This window comes from Pteronotus mesoamericanus, unplaced genomic scaffold, assembly GCF_021234165.1.
Source record: "Pteronotus mesoamericanus isolate MK-2021 breed Mesoamerican mustached bat unplaced genomic scaffold, CSHL_Meso_final contig_263, whole genome shotgun sequence".
NCBI lineage: Eukaryota > Metazoa > Chordata > Mammalia > Chiroptera > Mormoopidae > Pteronotus > Pteronotus mesoamericanus.
The window spans coordinates 12827439-12842140 of NW_026555112.1; the positions used below are offsets into that span (position 1 = coordinate 12827439).

The window sequence follows — 14702 nt, forward strand, 5'->3', positions numbered from 1 at the left end:
TTTTTTATGACTGTTGTATATGTGTATGAGTCTTAAGTCAGTCAAATCATATGTCTTGCCTTAGTCTTTTTTGTCTATAATTTATGGAGATGTGGCTTTTCCCAGCAGCCAGAGATGGTATGAAGATCAAAAAATATTTAAAAATTGAAACCTTTGAGGTCTTTCAAAGAAAACATACTGTGGAAAATCAATGTATCCTCATTGCTATTATGGAAATCATATGACGTTAAATATAGAGGAAAAAAGTCTGGGCCTAGGTCCCATCTTTGTCACTTGAGCGGATTGTTAAACTCTTTGAGTTTCAGTTCGCTGGTCCCAAGGTGAGGTTGAAGGAACCCTCTTATTTCCTGCTGTACCTACCTAAGGGAGATGTGATGAGGACCAAGTGAAGGCATCTCTGTAAGTCTTCATAAGTTCTCAAGCATTTTCCTTGTCTTGGTTGTTGCTTTTGTAATTATTGCCTTGATTCTGCGTTTCTGGGGAGTGAGCTCTCAAAGACGCGGCAGTGACACAGAAGGTATGGAGTGGCAGTTCCCAAGAAGGGGCTATTTTGGTGGAAGGCCTCGGGCACCCCTAGTGATGGTGCCAGGTGTGAGAGAAAGGGCCGAGGCTCTATCTCTGAGCGCTGATCTGCAGCGTGACTTTTCTGGCCACTTTGCTCCCGTCCTGCGGTGTCCCGTTGGGAACACAGGGAGCGCGGCGGTGGAGGCGGGCCTTGTGCGGAGGGAGCGCGCCTCCTTCTGCAGGTGGCAGAAGGCTTGGGCACCAGGCCAAGGGATGAATTTGAAGCCCAGATAACAGAACTATGGCAGGAGAGAGCTGATCCTCCTAATTCAGATCCTTAGAGCAACTGGGAACAAAGGATTTGTGTTTTTTATAGTGCCCTGATAAAATGCATAGTTATTCTCGTATAGGGTGTTACTAATAAACGGTAATGATGTTAATGTTTGACAATTGATTCCCTTTTCATCTGTCATACAGATAAACGCATTAAAAGATTGCAAGCTGTTCTTTTCTGTCTTTTCTCTCACTGATTTTTCTTTTCTTTGTTTCATCAAACATTTATAGAGCTTCTACTACATACCTCAGACATAGGTGCTGGGAATAAAAAAGAATAGGACCTTCTCCACTTAATGGGGCTAAACTAATTGTAATGTTGCCAAAAAAAAGGATGAATACTTGTTGAATGTTCTTATTTTTTGGATACCATTTTCACATATCTTTATTTAATTTAAACCTGTAAACAACTTCCATAAGGTTGCTAATGATAATAATATATGTACATTATTTCATTTAATCTTCGAAAATAAACTAATGAGGTGAATGCTGTTATTATCTCCATTCTGTACATGAGGAGGCTGAAGCTGACAGAGGGAAGGAACTCGCAGTGAGTGACTGAGCAAGCATTCGGGTCCCAGCACCCTAGGTATGGAGTCCACTGCTCAATTCTGCCCCTCTGAGAGTTACTCCGGGACCTGAGGCTCTAAATGGTGGAGCCACATTCCTGCTGAATCGTGGAGTCCACACTCTCTCCAGAGGGGCTGCAGTCCCCCCAATTTTGACCTTGAGCAGAGACCACCTCTCAAATACTGATCCAAAACCTGGAGGACTTGGATAAGTAGGTTGGAGACAGGAGTCAGGGAATGCTGGGCAGGGCCAGAGCGAGCCAGGGGAAGGAGTCTGACTTCACCCAGTTTAACATGGGGAGTGAAGAGGAGTAAAAGGGAAGAAGGACTATGGGCTAGAAGCAGGGGGAGAGTGACTTCTTTGCTGGTGCACTATCTTCATCCTGAAATGAGCAAGAGGCAGGCCCTTTATGCTCAGTGATCCCTGCTGTGAATTGGGAAATTGAGGGCAGATAGGGCAAAGGGCACCAAGCAGTTTTGCAACAGAAAGCCTGATGTAAAGTTGGATGACCAGGGCACTAGTCCCAGCTCTCTCATTTACCAGTGGGTGACTGTCAGCAAGTCAACGTTCTGCAGCCTCTTTTTCTCTCCTTTTTAAATAGGGGGTTATCCTACATTCCCCATGGACTTCTTGTGAATAGTAGATGAAGCAATACGTGCACAAATGAAATGACTAAAAACTGGAAGGATAAACAGTGTAATCGTGATGTTTATTTTAGTGAAAAACTAAACATGCTACTGTGTCTGCAGGATACTGTTATGTTTATTTTATGTGTCACCTTGATTGAGCTAGGGGATTCCCAGATAGCTGGTAAACATTATTTCTGGGCGTGCGAGGGCATCTCTGGGGGAGATTAGCATTGTAATCAGTAGACTGAGTAAAGATGATCGCCTTCACCAATGCCTGTGGGCATTGTCCAATCCACTGAGGGTCTGAAGGGAACCAAGAGGTGGAGGAGGGGCGAACTTGCTCTCTCTGCTTGAACTGAGACATCCATCCTCTCCTGCCTTCAGACACTTTGCTCTTGTCCCTCAGGCTTTTGGACTACAACTGGGACTTAGACCATCAGCGCCCCCATTCTCAGTCCTTGGAACTCGGACTGAATCACGCCACAGACCTTCCTGGTCTCCAACTTGCAGATGGCAGATTGTGGGACTTTTCAGCCTCTGTAACTGTGTGAGCCAATGCCTACAATGAGTCTCCTTGTATGTGTATCTTTGTATATCCTATTGGTTCGTTTCTCTGGGGAATCCTGACTACCACAGGAGCTATCCCCTTTTGACAGGGTACACCCTAGTGACCTGTCAGCCTGCTGTCAACTTGGTCTGGAGTCAGAATGTCTTACATTTAAAAATAATTCTCTCCTTCTAACCAGACTACTTTAACTAACAATCTCAGTCCCTTCCATTGTAAAGGGTGACGAGAACACAGGCCTAATATGCTTGTTAGAAGCCTCCATTGATGTACACAAAGCAGCCATTGCGGTGCCCAACACAGCCGGTGCTCCATGGGCGGGGATTCATGCTCTGGAGGCTTAGGCCACAATCCTCCCTGCCCCCCCTGAAAAGTAAGGGTGACCACAAGACAACTACCTCAGCCTGCCTCTACTGCTGAATCTCCCCTAGTACAAGAACTTAGAAATCCTCAAACCCAAGCCTCTCCTTTTACAAATGAGGAAACTGAAGGTCAGAGAGGGAAAGAGGGGCTAGTTCTGGGCTAGAACCAGGTCTCCCACCTCCTTCCTCCGGACTCAGCTCTAAGGTATGTTTGCTTGGCTCCCCACTGCCTCCGTCTGCTCCCAGCCCCACCGCAGCCTTGCGAGCCGGTCTGCCCTGTGTTACCCTGGGCTGTTCACTGGAGCAGAGAGAGAAAGGGCTGGAGAAGGTCATGCAAGGTTGGCCCAAGGTAGCATCAGAAGTGGGGCCTTGAGAGGTTCTGGCAGCAGCGACCTACTTACAATGGAAACACCAGGGAGCAGCCATCATGCCTTTTACTGTTGGAGGGGCTGGATCTGCTGTGATTCACTTTCCCGAACATAAACATGTAGGAATTGAGCCTTTAAAAAAGGGACTAGGGTACCCTTGGGCTCTGCTGTCAGAAGCATCCTGCTTAACAGGGTTTATCATCTAGATAGATGTCTTGGGGGTGAGGGTGAGCGATGGGGGTGGTGCTGGGGAGGCAGAGAGAGAGAGGGAGAGAGGGAACACAGGAGCCCAGGAGCACTAGTTAGGAAGAAAAGGAAGAGGGGGAGAGGACGCTGGGAGCCCCAAACCACTCCCACTGCAGGTTCTACTCCAAATGTTACCAGTGAGAATCTGTATTGCATTTCACAGTTTATATACCATTTTCATGTTATCTCATTTATTTTTGTCCCAGAAATATTTATTGAAGTCACTTTGTGACTGGAGATAGGTATTGGCCTCAAGACATTTTTGCTGGACAAGTATGTTTTAGTCACATTTTAGTAAGTGTTCAACAAACAGAGTCAGAACTCAGATTTAGTACTTGAACTCTGCATCATACCACTGAGCTGGGTAAAAGTCTAGGGTCATCACACTTTGATGTCCTCCGCTTTGTCCCACTTCTGTCGATCTGGAAGGACACAGAGAGATGAGTGCATTTCAGCGTTCAGCTCACACAGATTCATGAACCGTCAGAATCCTCTGCATCGCCCTGCAACCCCATCTTTAAAAATGGAATCAAAGGTGCCTCTGGTTCTTCCTCTGCGTCTAAGGATTGGGTGCAGCCAGTTGTACATTCAGATTCCTAATTTAAGAAATGTACTTGTAACTAGAAGGATGTAGGCTGGACATCAATCGACAGCCATCTGTTGAATATCTTCTAACCTCTGAGCAGTGTGCCAGGCATGTGGAGAGGACGTGGGAATATAAAATGACTTAGCAGGATACGTCAGAATTAGGGAAACCAAATGGGAGGATGCCAAGATGGGAGGCTGCGAGACAACGAGGCAATGAGCTGGGTCTGAAAGGATGGGCAGTCCTTGCTTGGACTGGTGCCCAGGGAAGAGGGAGCATCTCAGGCAGAGACACAGTTGGGGAAGACACAGAGGCATGACGCATTATGGTCCTAGGGGAAGGAAGGCGTGAGAGGGGCTGGAGGACATGAGTGCCCAGGTTTCAGAGCGCAGACCTGAGGCATTGACCCTGGATTCTCAGCCTGTGGGGAGGAGAGAGCCATGAGGACAGCAAGCCCTGGAGGGCCCAGAGGACCCTGGAGCCTCTAGGGCCTGACCCTTCAGCCATTTTGAGATACTGCTCATTCCTTGGCATGAAGCCTGGAGAAGGGGGAAGGTTGCAAAATTCCCGCCAGATGGCAGTATTTCCAAGGGCGACTGGGGGGCGGGGTGCTGAGCACCATGGAAGGGATTTTGCCTGCAGAGTGCCTGGTATTACGACTTACAGTCCTAGGCAGCTGCCCCTGGAACTGTGGTTCATTCCATGACCACCTGCCCACCCCCGCCCCTGCCCAATAAACTACTTCCAAGGATCTCATTCCGGGAATGGGAAACAGGAGGTTATAGAGGAACCCTCTCCAATTCAAGGGGAGGCATCAGCATGTGCTCCTCCTCTTTCTCTGGTACCTCCTCCTCCCCACTTAAAAACATAAATGGTGCAGGCATGCTAGGCTTCCCTTTGAGCCACAATTACCTGGGGAGCAGAGCAGCTAGACCCCGTGTTCAGCTTTGCCTCATCCCCAGTGCGGTCCCATGACCACCTCTGAACCTGACTTTTCAGCTCCCCTCCTGTGAGCTAATGTACTTAGATGCCTTGAAGATGGGATGGGAGTATGTGGGGGCAGAAACAGATGGAGCCACAGATGACCCAAGGAGCTTACTTAGCTGCTCATCATGCTACAAACTTGAGCACAGACTAAAGGAAGGAGCAGAAGGCAGACTATGAAAGGGAGACCCTGGGGATCTTTGGGGTGGGGATTGTGGATCAGTTCCACAATTTCAAAGCAGCCCAAATGCAAATGCTGCAATTGTTCCATTTCCTGAAGCCAAGAAAGTGGCTACCTTAAGGGTACACATGAAGTTATTTTCCCATTTAGAGAAATGTTTTAAGATAGCAACAGATACCCTTTAAACAAAGGGCTTAATTTAGCCAAAAAATGCTGAAAAGGACACATTACTCAAAAAGAGCTTGGTTCATTTTGGGACATACAACTCGCCAGGACTTTGGCCAATGTCAATAGTTGAGACTAAGAGTACATGACAAGCAAAAGGGTCCAGAGACGCTAAGGGAAGGGTGTGACTTGATTTTACATTTAGGTCAACCTGGAATGATTTGGTAGCCCAGAGCATTCCACACAATGAGGCAATTTAGATTTTCCTTGCTTCTGAGATCCTCAGACCCAGCTCCCGTTCAGAGCACACCTGGGTCACTCATTGCCACGTGACTCTTTTAGAACTCTGTTATGCTATTTGTGAAAAATGCAGCCAAATGTGGTCTTGTGCTGAAAGCTCGGAGGCATTCTCTCTCCGATGCGCCCTCTTCCTCGTCTTCTTACCTGGTCACTAGAGATGCTGTTTTAGAAGCAGAAGAGAAAGGTGGGTCAGGACTCTGAGCCTCTCCCTTCTGACATCATCGCTGTCAGTGTTCATCTATTGCATAGTTGATGTTAGACTGACAGTACGGCAGAGTGGAAATCCCCCAGGATTTGTAATCAGAAGACTGGAATTGTGTCCCTAGCTTAACAGAGAGCTGACTATAGACTCTTTAGCATCCCTGAACAGTTTCTATAAAAAAAGTGGTAGTAACCTTGTGCCTTAAACCCCAGGTTTAATTCTAAACCTAATGAGTTCATGTTGAAGAAAGAACAAGATGAACTGTGAAGGATTGTTATTATTATAACTCAGATTTGAAGCATCTCCCAACTATCCTTTCAGTTTTATGGGATTCTCCTTGGGAAAAGCATTAGACACCTTCTCTTGTCACTGAAGTAAGTTTCGCCCGTGACCTTACCACAGCTGAATGCAGAGGCATCTGGGGGGAGTCCTACAGCACATTGTGGCACTGCCTCCCTTCCTCACAGTCCACCCCGGCTTGCCCACCGCATGGTCCGGCCTGGTCTCTGGCCCACGACTGGGAGTAGCTGAGGCTCAGGCTGGGCCCTGTGTCTCTGTGCTTTGCTACTGCTGCCTTCCTCACAGGAGCACACGTAGGCTTTGTTCTCATTATAAATGATGAGGAAAGGGTCCTTACAACCCAGCTTCTACCTCCTTGCTTGGTTTCTCTTTCATTTCTCTTCTTCCTTCCTTATAACAACGGCTGACACGGCTTCCCAGAAAGCACTAACAAACACTCTGTGATCTCATCTGTGTTCCAAGCAATGGGTATATCTGCTAAGGGCCCCCCTGTAAACACCAGTTCCTGGGTTGTACCCAGGCTATGCCCGCCTTATCCAAGAAGTTCTCTGTGTCCCCTAAATCGCGTCCCTCTGAAGTTCCTATTTATCAGCCTCCAGCTCCATGTGACTCTATTATTCCTCATCTGAATCTACTTTGTATCAGGGAGGTGTGGATACAGGTGCAAGTGCTCCTTGTGGCCAGGGTGGGGGTTGGGGGGAAGCTTGATTTTTATTAATATTTACAGTCCCTGTCACCTCCACCCCGATCTTGTGCCAAGTTTTGTGCTTTGTGTTCAATAAACGTTAAGAAAGAACAGCATTCAATAAATGTAAGTTGAGGAGTTAGAGTGAAGAGGTGAGGCTCCTGCCTTAGGGCATTTGCAGCGTTTTAAGGGGGAATGGGATACAGGAAATGGAACCCAACAGTTAGTCACCTATAATAGAAACCTTAGTGTCCTGTCTACCCCCAAGGTGCTGTGAATCTGTAGGTAAGTTATGAACCCAGGCATTTATGCTGTCCTGTCTTCATCCATTCGAAGGATTGCTAGAGTAAACAGGGCACTCAGTCCCATTGTGTCTGACCCTCACTTTTCAGAAAAATGAAAAGGCAGAATGAAAATTCCACAGCTGCATGATGTGAGGGCCGTGACCTGATGGTTCCCTGGCTCTGGCTGGCAAGGCGGTCCTTCCTCTCTCAGGTGGTGGAGAGGAAACAAGAGAACTCCAGAGAGCTCAGGCCTAGCACTTTCTAATTGCCCTGTAAGACGATCTACTCTCCTGTGATGGCTGCAAGGTGACGTACTCTGCTGACATGCTCCATTGAGCAAACAGTATGAACTCCTGTGGCAACAGCAACCCTGGGTGTGGGGCCACCTCCAGCGGAGGCTGGGAACCTGGGAGTCCACAGGCACCTGATCTAAGTGCCTCATCAAAGCTCCAGGAGGAAGATTCTAGGGCAGTGGGGCAAATCCTTCACCCAGACCTCAGCCAGTGATCCAGGCCCGGGGACTTGGCTGTCTCTCAATAGCAATTAATGCAGATGGGATAGATCACTACGGATAAGTACCCCTTGAAGTTGTAATGGAGAGTGAAAAAACACAAGGTGCAAAAGAACATGTGCACTAGACCAGAGATTTTCAACCGGTGTGTGGCAAAAAATTTTAAAATGTGCAATACTTGACTATTTAGTCAGGGGTACCAATGTCTTTTCCCTTAGATTGTTAAATAAAAAAATGACATCAGCCAACTCAACAATAGCCATCCAGTGTGAATGAATCAAAATTATACCTTTTTTTTTTGTCAGATCAACAAAAATATTTTTCGTGTGTAGGGCAGAATTTTTGTAATAAGTTTATGTGTGTGCATTGAGATGAAAAAGGTTGAAAATCGCTGCCCTAGGACATCATCCATGAGAACCTTGTAAACAAACATGTGAATTTGTAATAAAGTGGAACTCACACATGGGAAGGATGCGTGCTGACGTCAGGAGAGCTATTTCCTCTTGGAAGGGACGACGAAGAGTGAAATGGGGTATTCAGATGGGCTTTAGTGCTTATTTGTAACTTTATTTCTGAATGACAATATCCCGAACAAACGTGCCAGGTTAAAAAATCTGTTACATCTTGGCAGTGGGTACGTTCATTATTTCCTAAATATTTGAAAATTCTGCGATAGATCAATATACACAAACAAAATAAAGAAAAGAGAGAAGAAAAGAAATGAAAATAAATGAAAAGAGCTGGGTAAGAGGACAAAAAAAAGAGAATTCTGTTTGTGAAGAGCTGTTTGACACTCATCTTCCCCACCGGCGGCCCTCAGTTCTGACTGCATATCAGAACTACCAGTGGCACCCACGGCTCCACTCAAACTTATGAATGAAGTTAGAATGGCAGAAGTTGAAGCCCGGGTAAGTCGGTTTCTGTAAGCACATGGTGATTCTGACCCCACCACGGTCAGATGAGATGTTGTAAGAAGTGAACGTAAACTTCTTCTGGCCTACCCAACTATAAAGTCTACATGCAGAGTCTCTGAACCGGATCCTGATCTAATATCAGCCTTTTGTCGAGGTGGACTTCGGCTCTGATTTCAGAAGCCACTTCTAGAATAGACTTCTACCAAAAGAGGATGGTTCTTGCTGTTTGGAGGAGACCTTGGTGTGTTCAGGCCACAGGCAGTTAGAGAGCTTGATGGAAACTCAGAGCTGTCTTGCTAGCTCTCTCCTGGCCAGGATCACTGCTAACCACCCAGTGCATGATGCAATGAGACCACTCTGCCTTCAGTAGCCCTAGTGGGTTTTCCTGTGGATATTTTGGTGGAGTTCTTGTTTTGTCTTGCGTCAGACCTTCAAACTTCTTCTGAGTCCATTTCCTCCTTTTGGGGTCTGAAAGAGGGTGGTTGAAGGCCCCTGCATGGATGTGCCGGGGGACACGGAGTGTGTTGCACTTTGACGGGGTGAGCTTTGAATGACAGTTGTGGCTCCAGGGCTGACTGTGTCCTGTGACCGTGGATGCTCCTTTTTGGGCCAGGAAAGGCACTTCCCTTGAGCCTTCCTACATATAAAAATGTCACCAGGAAAGGGCAGCGTTTGCCTCTTTCTTGTAACCTAATGATCCATATGGCTTTTTGATTCTCAGCTCCTTCCTGGACATCATAAGGCAGTGCTATGCATGTTGCATATACCCAATAAATATTTGTTGATGAGAGGAATGAATAAATGAATGAAGTGTTTTTGAGAAGTGTATGTACAACCTGAGAGCAAGAGACTGTTATAATTAGAAATCCATGGCTAGAGCTGGGAACCTAACCGAGGCACTGGTTCCCGGTGCCCTTGCTATCAGCTGTGGCTGTCCGGGCTCCCAGACGGCCTGGGCCTGAGCCAAAACTCAGAATGCTGGCTTTAAACAAAGCCCAAGGGGAAAGCCATCCATCATAGAAGGTAATGGTGCATGGAGAGATTTCCTCCCTTCTCTCTCTTGCAATCTCCCTCAGACTAGTGGCTGTTGGGAAAGAATCTGACTTTCCCAAGAGTAGAAAGGCCAATTTTAGAACAGGTTTCTTTTTCTTTTTCTTTCTTTCTTTCTTTTTTTCCCCTAAGCCAGCTGGTGCCAGTACAGGACATTCTGCACTGGGCTCATGCGAAGGTATTCCTGAGCTTTCTCGGATTTTCTCTCCCCTTGGCCATTCCTGCTACCCCAGGCTTCAGTCCTCCATCTCACTATACTTCCTCCCAGTGCCACCCAACCCAGGGGGCAATAACACGAATAAGCCCGCTCCGCAGAAGCCCTTGGCTTTTGGAGCGGATGGAATGGGCTCAGTGCCGGCCTCACTGACATTCTCGCCATTGTTCTTAGTGACTGAGGGTGGGCTGGGCAGCTTCTCTGAAGGAATAGAGCCCTTAAGAAGAATCACAGAGGCTCCTTCCTCTCTTCCATATCTACCTATGATAGGTCTAGTACACAGGAAGTAGAATAATAGAAAAGTAACTTCTCGAGCCTTGCCGCCTGAACCCTGAACAAGCACCGGTATCACCTGGGAGCTTGTTAAACTTGTAGAACCTCTGACCTCACCTCAGACCCACTAAATCAGACTCTGGGTTGTAACAAGATGCGCAGGTGATATTTAGGCCCAGGAGAGTTTGAGAAGTAGTGCTTTAGCCCCGTGGCTCTCAGAGTGTGGTCCACGGACCAGCCCCATCAATGTCGCTTGGGAACCTGTTAGACATGTATTCTCAGGACCTGCCTCAGACCTGTGGGATCAGAAAGTCCAGGGGTGGGATGCAGCCATTGGGGCGTCACTGAGTCTTCCTGCTGACTCGAATGCACACTGGAGTTTCAGAACCCCTGATTTAGAGTGTGCTTCCCCTTCCAAGGCCATTTAATGAGCAAGGAGAATGGCACTGTGTTACACCACGGCAAACGCAGCCAGAGTCAGGTACTCTGCTTTGGGTCCCAGCAAAAAATAAATGCCCCAGGGTCCCCCTCTTTCTTTCTCTTAGCAGAGAATCAGCCTTTCTAATGTGGAAGACATGCATCCAGACATCCTAGGAGCTCAAAAGATGGGGGTTGGGGGAGGGTCTGGTAAATCGGTGAAGAGTTGATCAATGGAACCGAGGTTTCTGCTCCTTAAATAGAGGGCTCCTCCCAAGCCATCAGAATCCTCCCACTGCACGGGCTCATTAGTGCCGACGCCACGCAGCTCTGGATATGAATACTGCGATTCCTGGGCTGCTTCTGTGGGAATGGCAAAGGGTGCTATTATTTTAGCTGTTGCCCCACCGCCCTCTCCACCACCCTACCTCCAATATCAACACCGCAAGAGCCAGCATGTGGCTTTGGGAGCCTGGGCACTCCTGCTCCGTCACAGCCTCACGCACAGCCATGACCTGCTCCCCAGGACTCACGGAGTGTCACACTGAGTGAGGGTGTCTGGTTCCTTCTGGCGTTCTGACTTTTTCTCCTGGAGTGATTTGGGGGCAGCCTTTCTCAAAGAAATCACAGTAACTTGTCCTTTTTTTTTTTTCTGTTATCAAAGATTTTATTTATTTTTTTTAGAGAGAAAGGAAGGGAGGGAGAAAGAGTGAGGGAAACCAATGTGAGAGAGAAATATCAATGAGTTGCCTCTTGCATGCTCCCAAATGGGGACCTAGTCCACAGCCCAGGTATGTGCCTTGACTGGGAATTTAACCAGCAGGATTTTGGTTCATAGGCCAATGCTGAACCCACTGAGCCATACCAGCCAGGGTGTGACTTGTTCTTATATCTATTTTTTCTGTCTCTTAAATTGTTATGTTAGGTATGTTTTAGCAAAGCTTATTCTCTCTCATGCTGCTTCTCAGGATGGTCTGAAGTATTTTACTATGAGCTCATTTTCACCAGAATTGTCTACATGGAAATCCTGGGCTACTTGCTCTCCGGGTCCCTGTCGATCAGCATGAACTTTGCTTCCACGAGAGGCCTCAGGGTGGGTATCATGGCCCAGGACCAATTGCTATACTGATGTGATCCTCCATCATAGGCATGGGGTATTTTTGGACACCAAACTCATGTTCAAAATTGCCTTGAAGTCTTTTGGTTTCTCAAGAGAATGTCTTCCCATTCAGCACTCCAAGTAGAGACAGACTTCCTTGACAGTACCCTGGGCTGGAGGGTGCAGGTTTTATACCCACTTTTTTCCTGGTGTTGTTACCCTTTGAGAATGAGGCAGAGACTTTGTAGTTTCTTTTTACTTGAGGATCACAGCTTTGCATAAGATTCTCAGATCCTACTCCTTAAGGCCTTGTTTCCTGGCCTGTGTCTCCTAATGATGCCTCTATCAGGGCTTGTTTCAGAATCTGGTCCCCATGTCCTTCTCTCCCAGGGCCATGGCAGTTTGAGGACATATTCTTCTGGCTTTCAAGTCTATCATTATTTCGGACATCAAAGGATTTTCCTATCTTTCCTGTGAGCCCAACTGCATGTTTAATTTTTTCTTTACTTATTTTATTGAGCATTTTCTTTTCAGTGAGGTGGAAAAGAACTTAGCCCACCATATCCCCATTACTAAAAGTCCCAGGTGGTATAATGTTTCAAGGTTCCTTTCTAAACAAGGAAGTCATTTATTAGTAGACTGGATTAGTAGAGGGAGTCTTTTATCATTCTAGACTTAAAAAAAAAAAAGACTATTTATTTTTAGAGAGAGAGAAAGGGAGGGAGAAAGAAACAGAGAGAAACATCAGTGCGTGGTTGCTTCTTGTGCCCCTCACTACTGGGGACCTGGCCTGCAACCCAGGCACGTGCCCTGACTGGGAATCAAACTGGCAACCCTTTGGTTTGCAGTCCGGCACTCAATCCACTGAGCCACACCAACCAGGGCTCATTCTAGACTTTGCTATGGAGTTCTATTGATGCTAGAAACTTAGAACGTCTCTGTAAGGTGAGAGGAGGCCTATGCCACATGGCAGCTTAAATTTCTAACCTGCTTCAATATCTTCATCATCAGCAATTAGAGCTGAAAGGCTCTCTTCATCCCCACTCCCCGCCCCTATGCCCTTTCCCCAGGCTGGAAGCTGGTCTGGCTTACTAGTCACAGACTTCTGTTGGGCTTGCTGGGTGAGCTGACACTGCCTGGTGACAAACAGGGAAAAAGGAAGCTATAGGTGGTAATCTCTTTGAAGAAGATGGCATGGAGAGTATCTCCTTTCTTCTACATCCATAGACATTGTTTGTCCTACCTTCAGCTCCCTGCGGTGTTAGAAGATGGACCCAGAAGTTGTAGTTGTTATTAGTTCATCTGAGGTGGGAGATGGAGGCGCTGAAGACAAGAAAGGGAGGTTATCAGCTTGCTCTGGGATTTTCCTTTGTAGAATTATTATTCATATGCTCTACCCTTACACTGAAAATGAGAAACCAGGGCACTACTCTTGTCAAACTCTCAGAACATAAGATTTAGCATGAAATGTGAATGCTGTTATCTTGACATTGAAAGAATAACACAATCCATTGGAATTTGGAGGGATTGAGGACAGGTGGAAGGAAGGGCGAACTCTTAGAATTCCTTATCTTCCACAGGAAGAGGTTAACAGATACTGTCTACACATAAAAGTAAACAGTCAACTTAAAATTCTAACTAAATCAAGGAACAAAGAAAGGAATAGAGGCATAAGCACTCTACTTAATGCTACAATGGTAACCAAAGAGAATGAAACCCAGAAATGGTGAGAGTGTTTATCTCTGGAAGTCAGAGGAGGGAAAATTTCCTCATTTCATGCCTTTCTGTAATGTAACTATTTTTTAAGCATACAATTATTTCTATAATAATAACAGCAATTTTACATGTCTAGTGGGTCAGAGATAATTGTGCCCTGGTCAGCGAGACCTAGCCAGAGAAATGTTTTGATTTTTTGTAGTACCAGATTTGTCTTCTTAAACAAGATAAAGCCTTGGAGGCCATGAAAGATAAGCTTGCTGTGAAGTGAGGGCCTGGTTGGAGAGGGAGCCAAATCCCAGGGAGGGAGCATGGGAGTGAGAAAATGTTGGGAGCTGTTAAAGGTCAGACTGCAGTCATTCATATCATGCCCAGGAAGACTGTCCGGGGAGTAAGAACGTTCTACCTGAACAACAGGGAAAGAAAATTAGAGAAAAGAGCATTATTACTGTCTCTTCCTTTTGGCCCACTGGTCTCCCACATTTAATAATTGGCTTTCCTGACTACTTTAGGGCCCCAGGTCGGTGTTCTTAAGTTGTTTAAATTAAGGAGTGGCTTAGAGAAGTAAATGACCAAAGATGTGTCAGCCCAGATACCATTCTGTGAAGTGGAAGGTTGCCTGAGCCCAGGTGCAGTGATGGCAGAGCTGAGAACCCTAGTTCCCAGCCCTTAGACGGGGCTCTTGGTCCTAAAGGAGACCGAAGGGAAGAGACTTCTGCAGCATCCCTAAAAGTCAAAGTGCCAGTTCCCCACCCATGAATTCCTGCTAGCTCCTGCCAGGGCAACTTTGTCTAAAGCCTGGGCCGTTGGTTCTTAGGGAACCTTAAGAGCTGAAATTGATCTTCTCAGTAGGTGTTCAAGATGGTATTCAAGTTGCTGATTCCTTCTTGGTTCATGGCAACAGAGGAAGCTGTCCTTTCCCTTTCCTTGACTAAGATACGAAGAATTTCTTTGAATCATTATGGGAAGTGAAAAGCACTCAAGACGACATGGGCAATGGACAGGTGCACCTTGTCCTCTGGGAAGCAACCTTCTAAAACACACCAGCCCAAACCATCTCCTTGTTGCTGGAAATCCAGTCTCTGTGCCTTACTGCCTGTGGTTCTTCAGTGTTAAGTGAAGTTTTCCATTTCCTCTCCTCCCCCTCTTTTTTCACACACCCTATGCTCAACGTTCTTTATGGACACTGCAAGTTTATGCCTCAGTGCCTTTGCATGGTCTCTTTTCTGTGCCTGGGATGCCCT

At 46.6% G+C, this 14702-nt stretch overlaps 1 pseudogene; it reads right to left on the reverse strand.

Moving 5' to 3' along the window:
* Positions 1 to 3958: 3958 nt before the first annotated feature.
* Positions 3959 to 14702, reverse strand: part of LOC129071315 (GTPase HRas-like) — a 146552-nt pseudogene continuing 135808 nt past the window's right edge.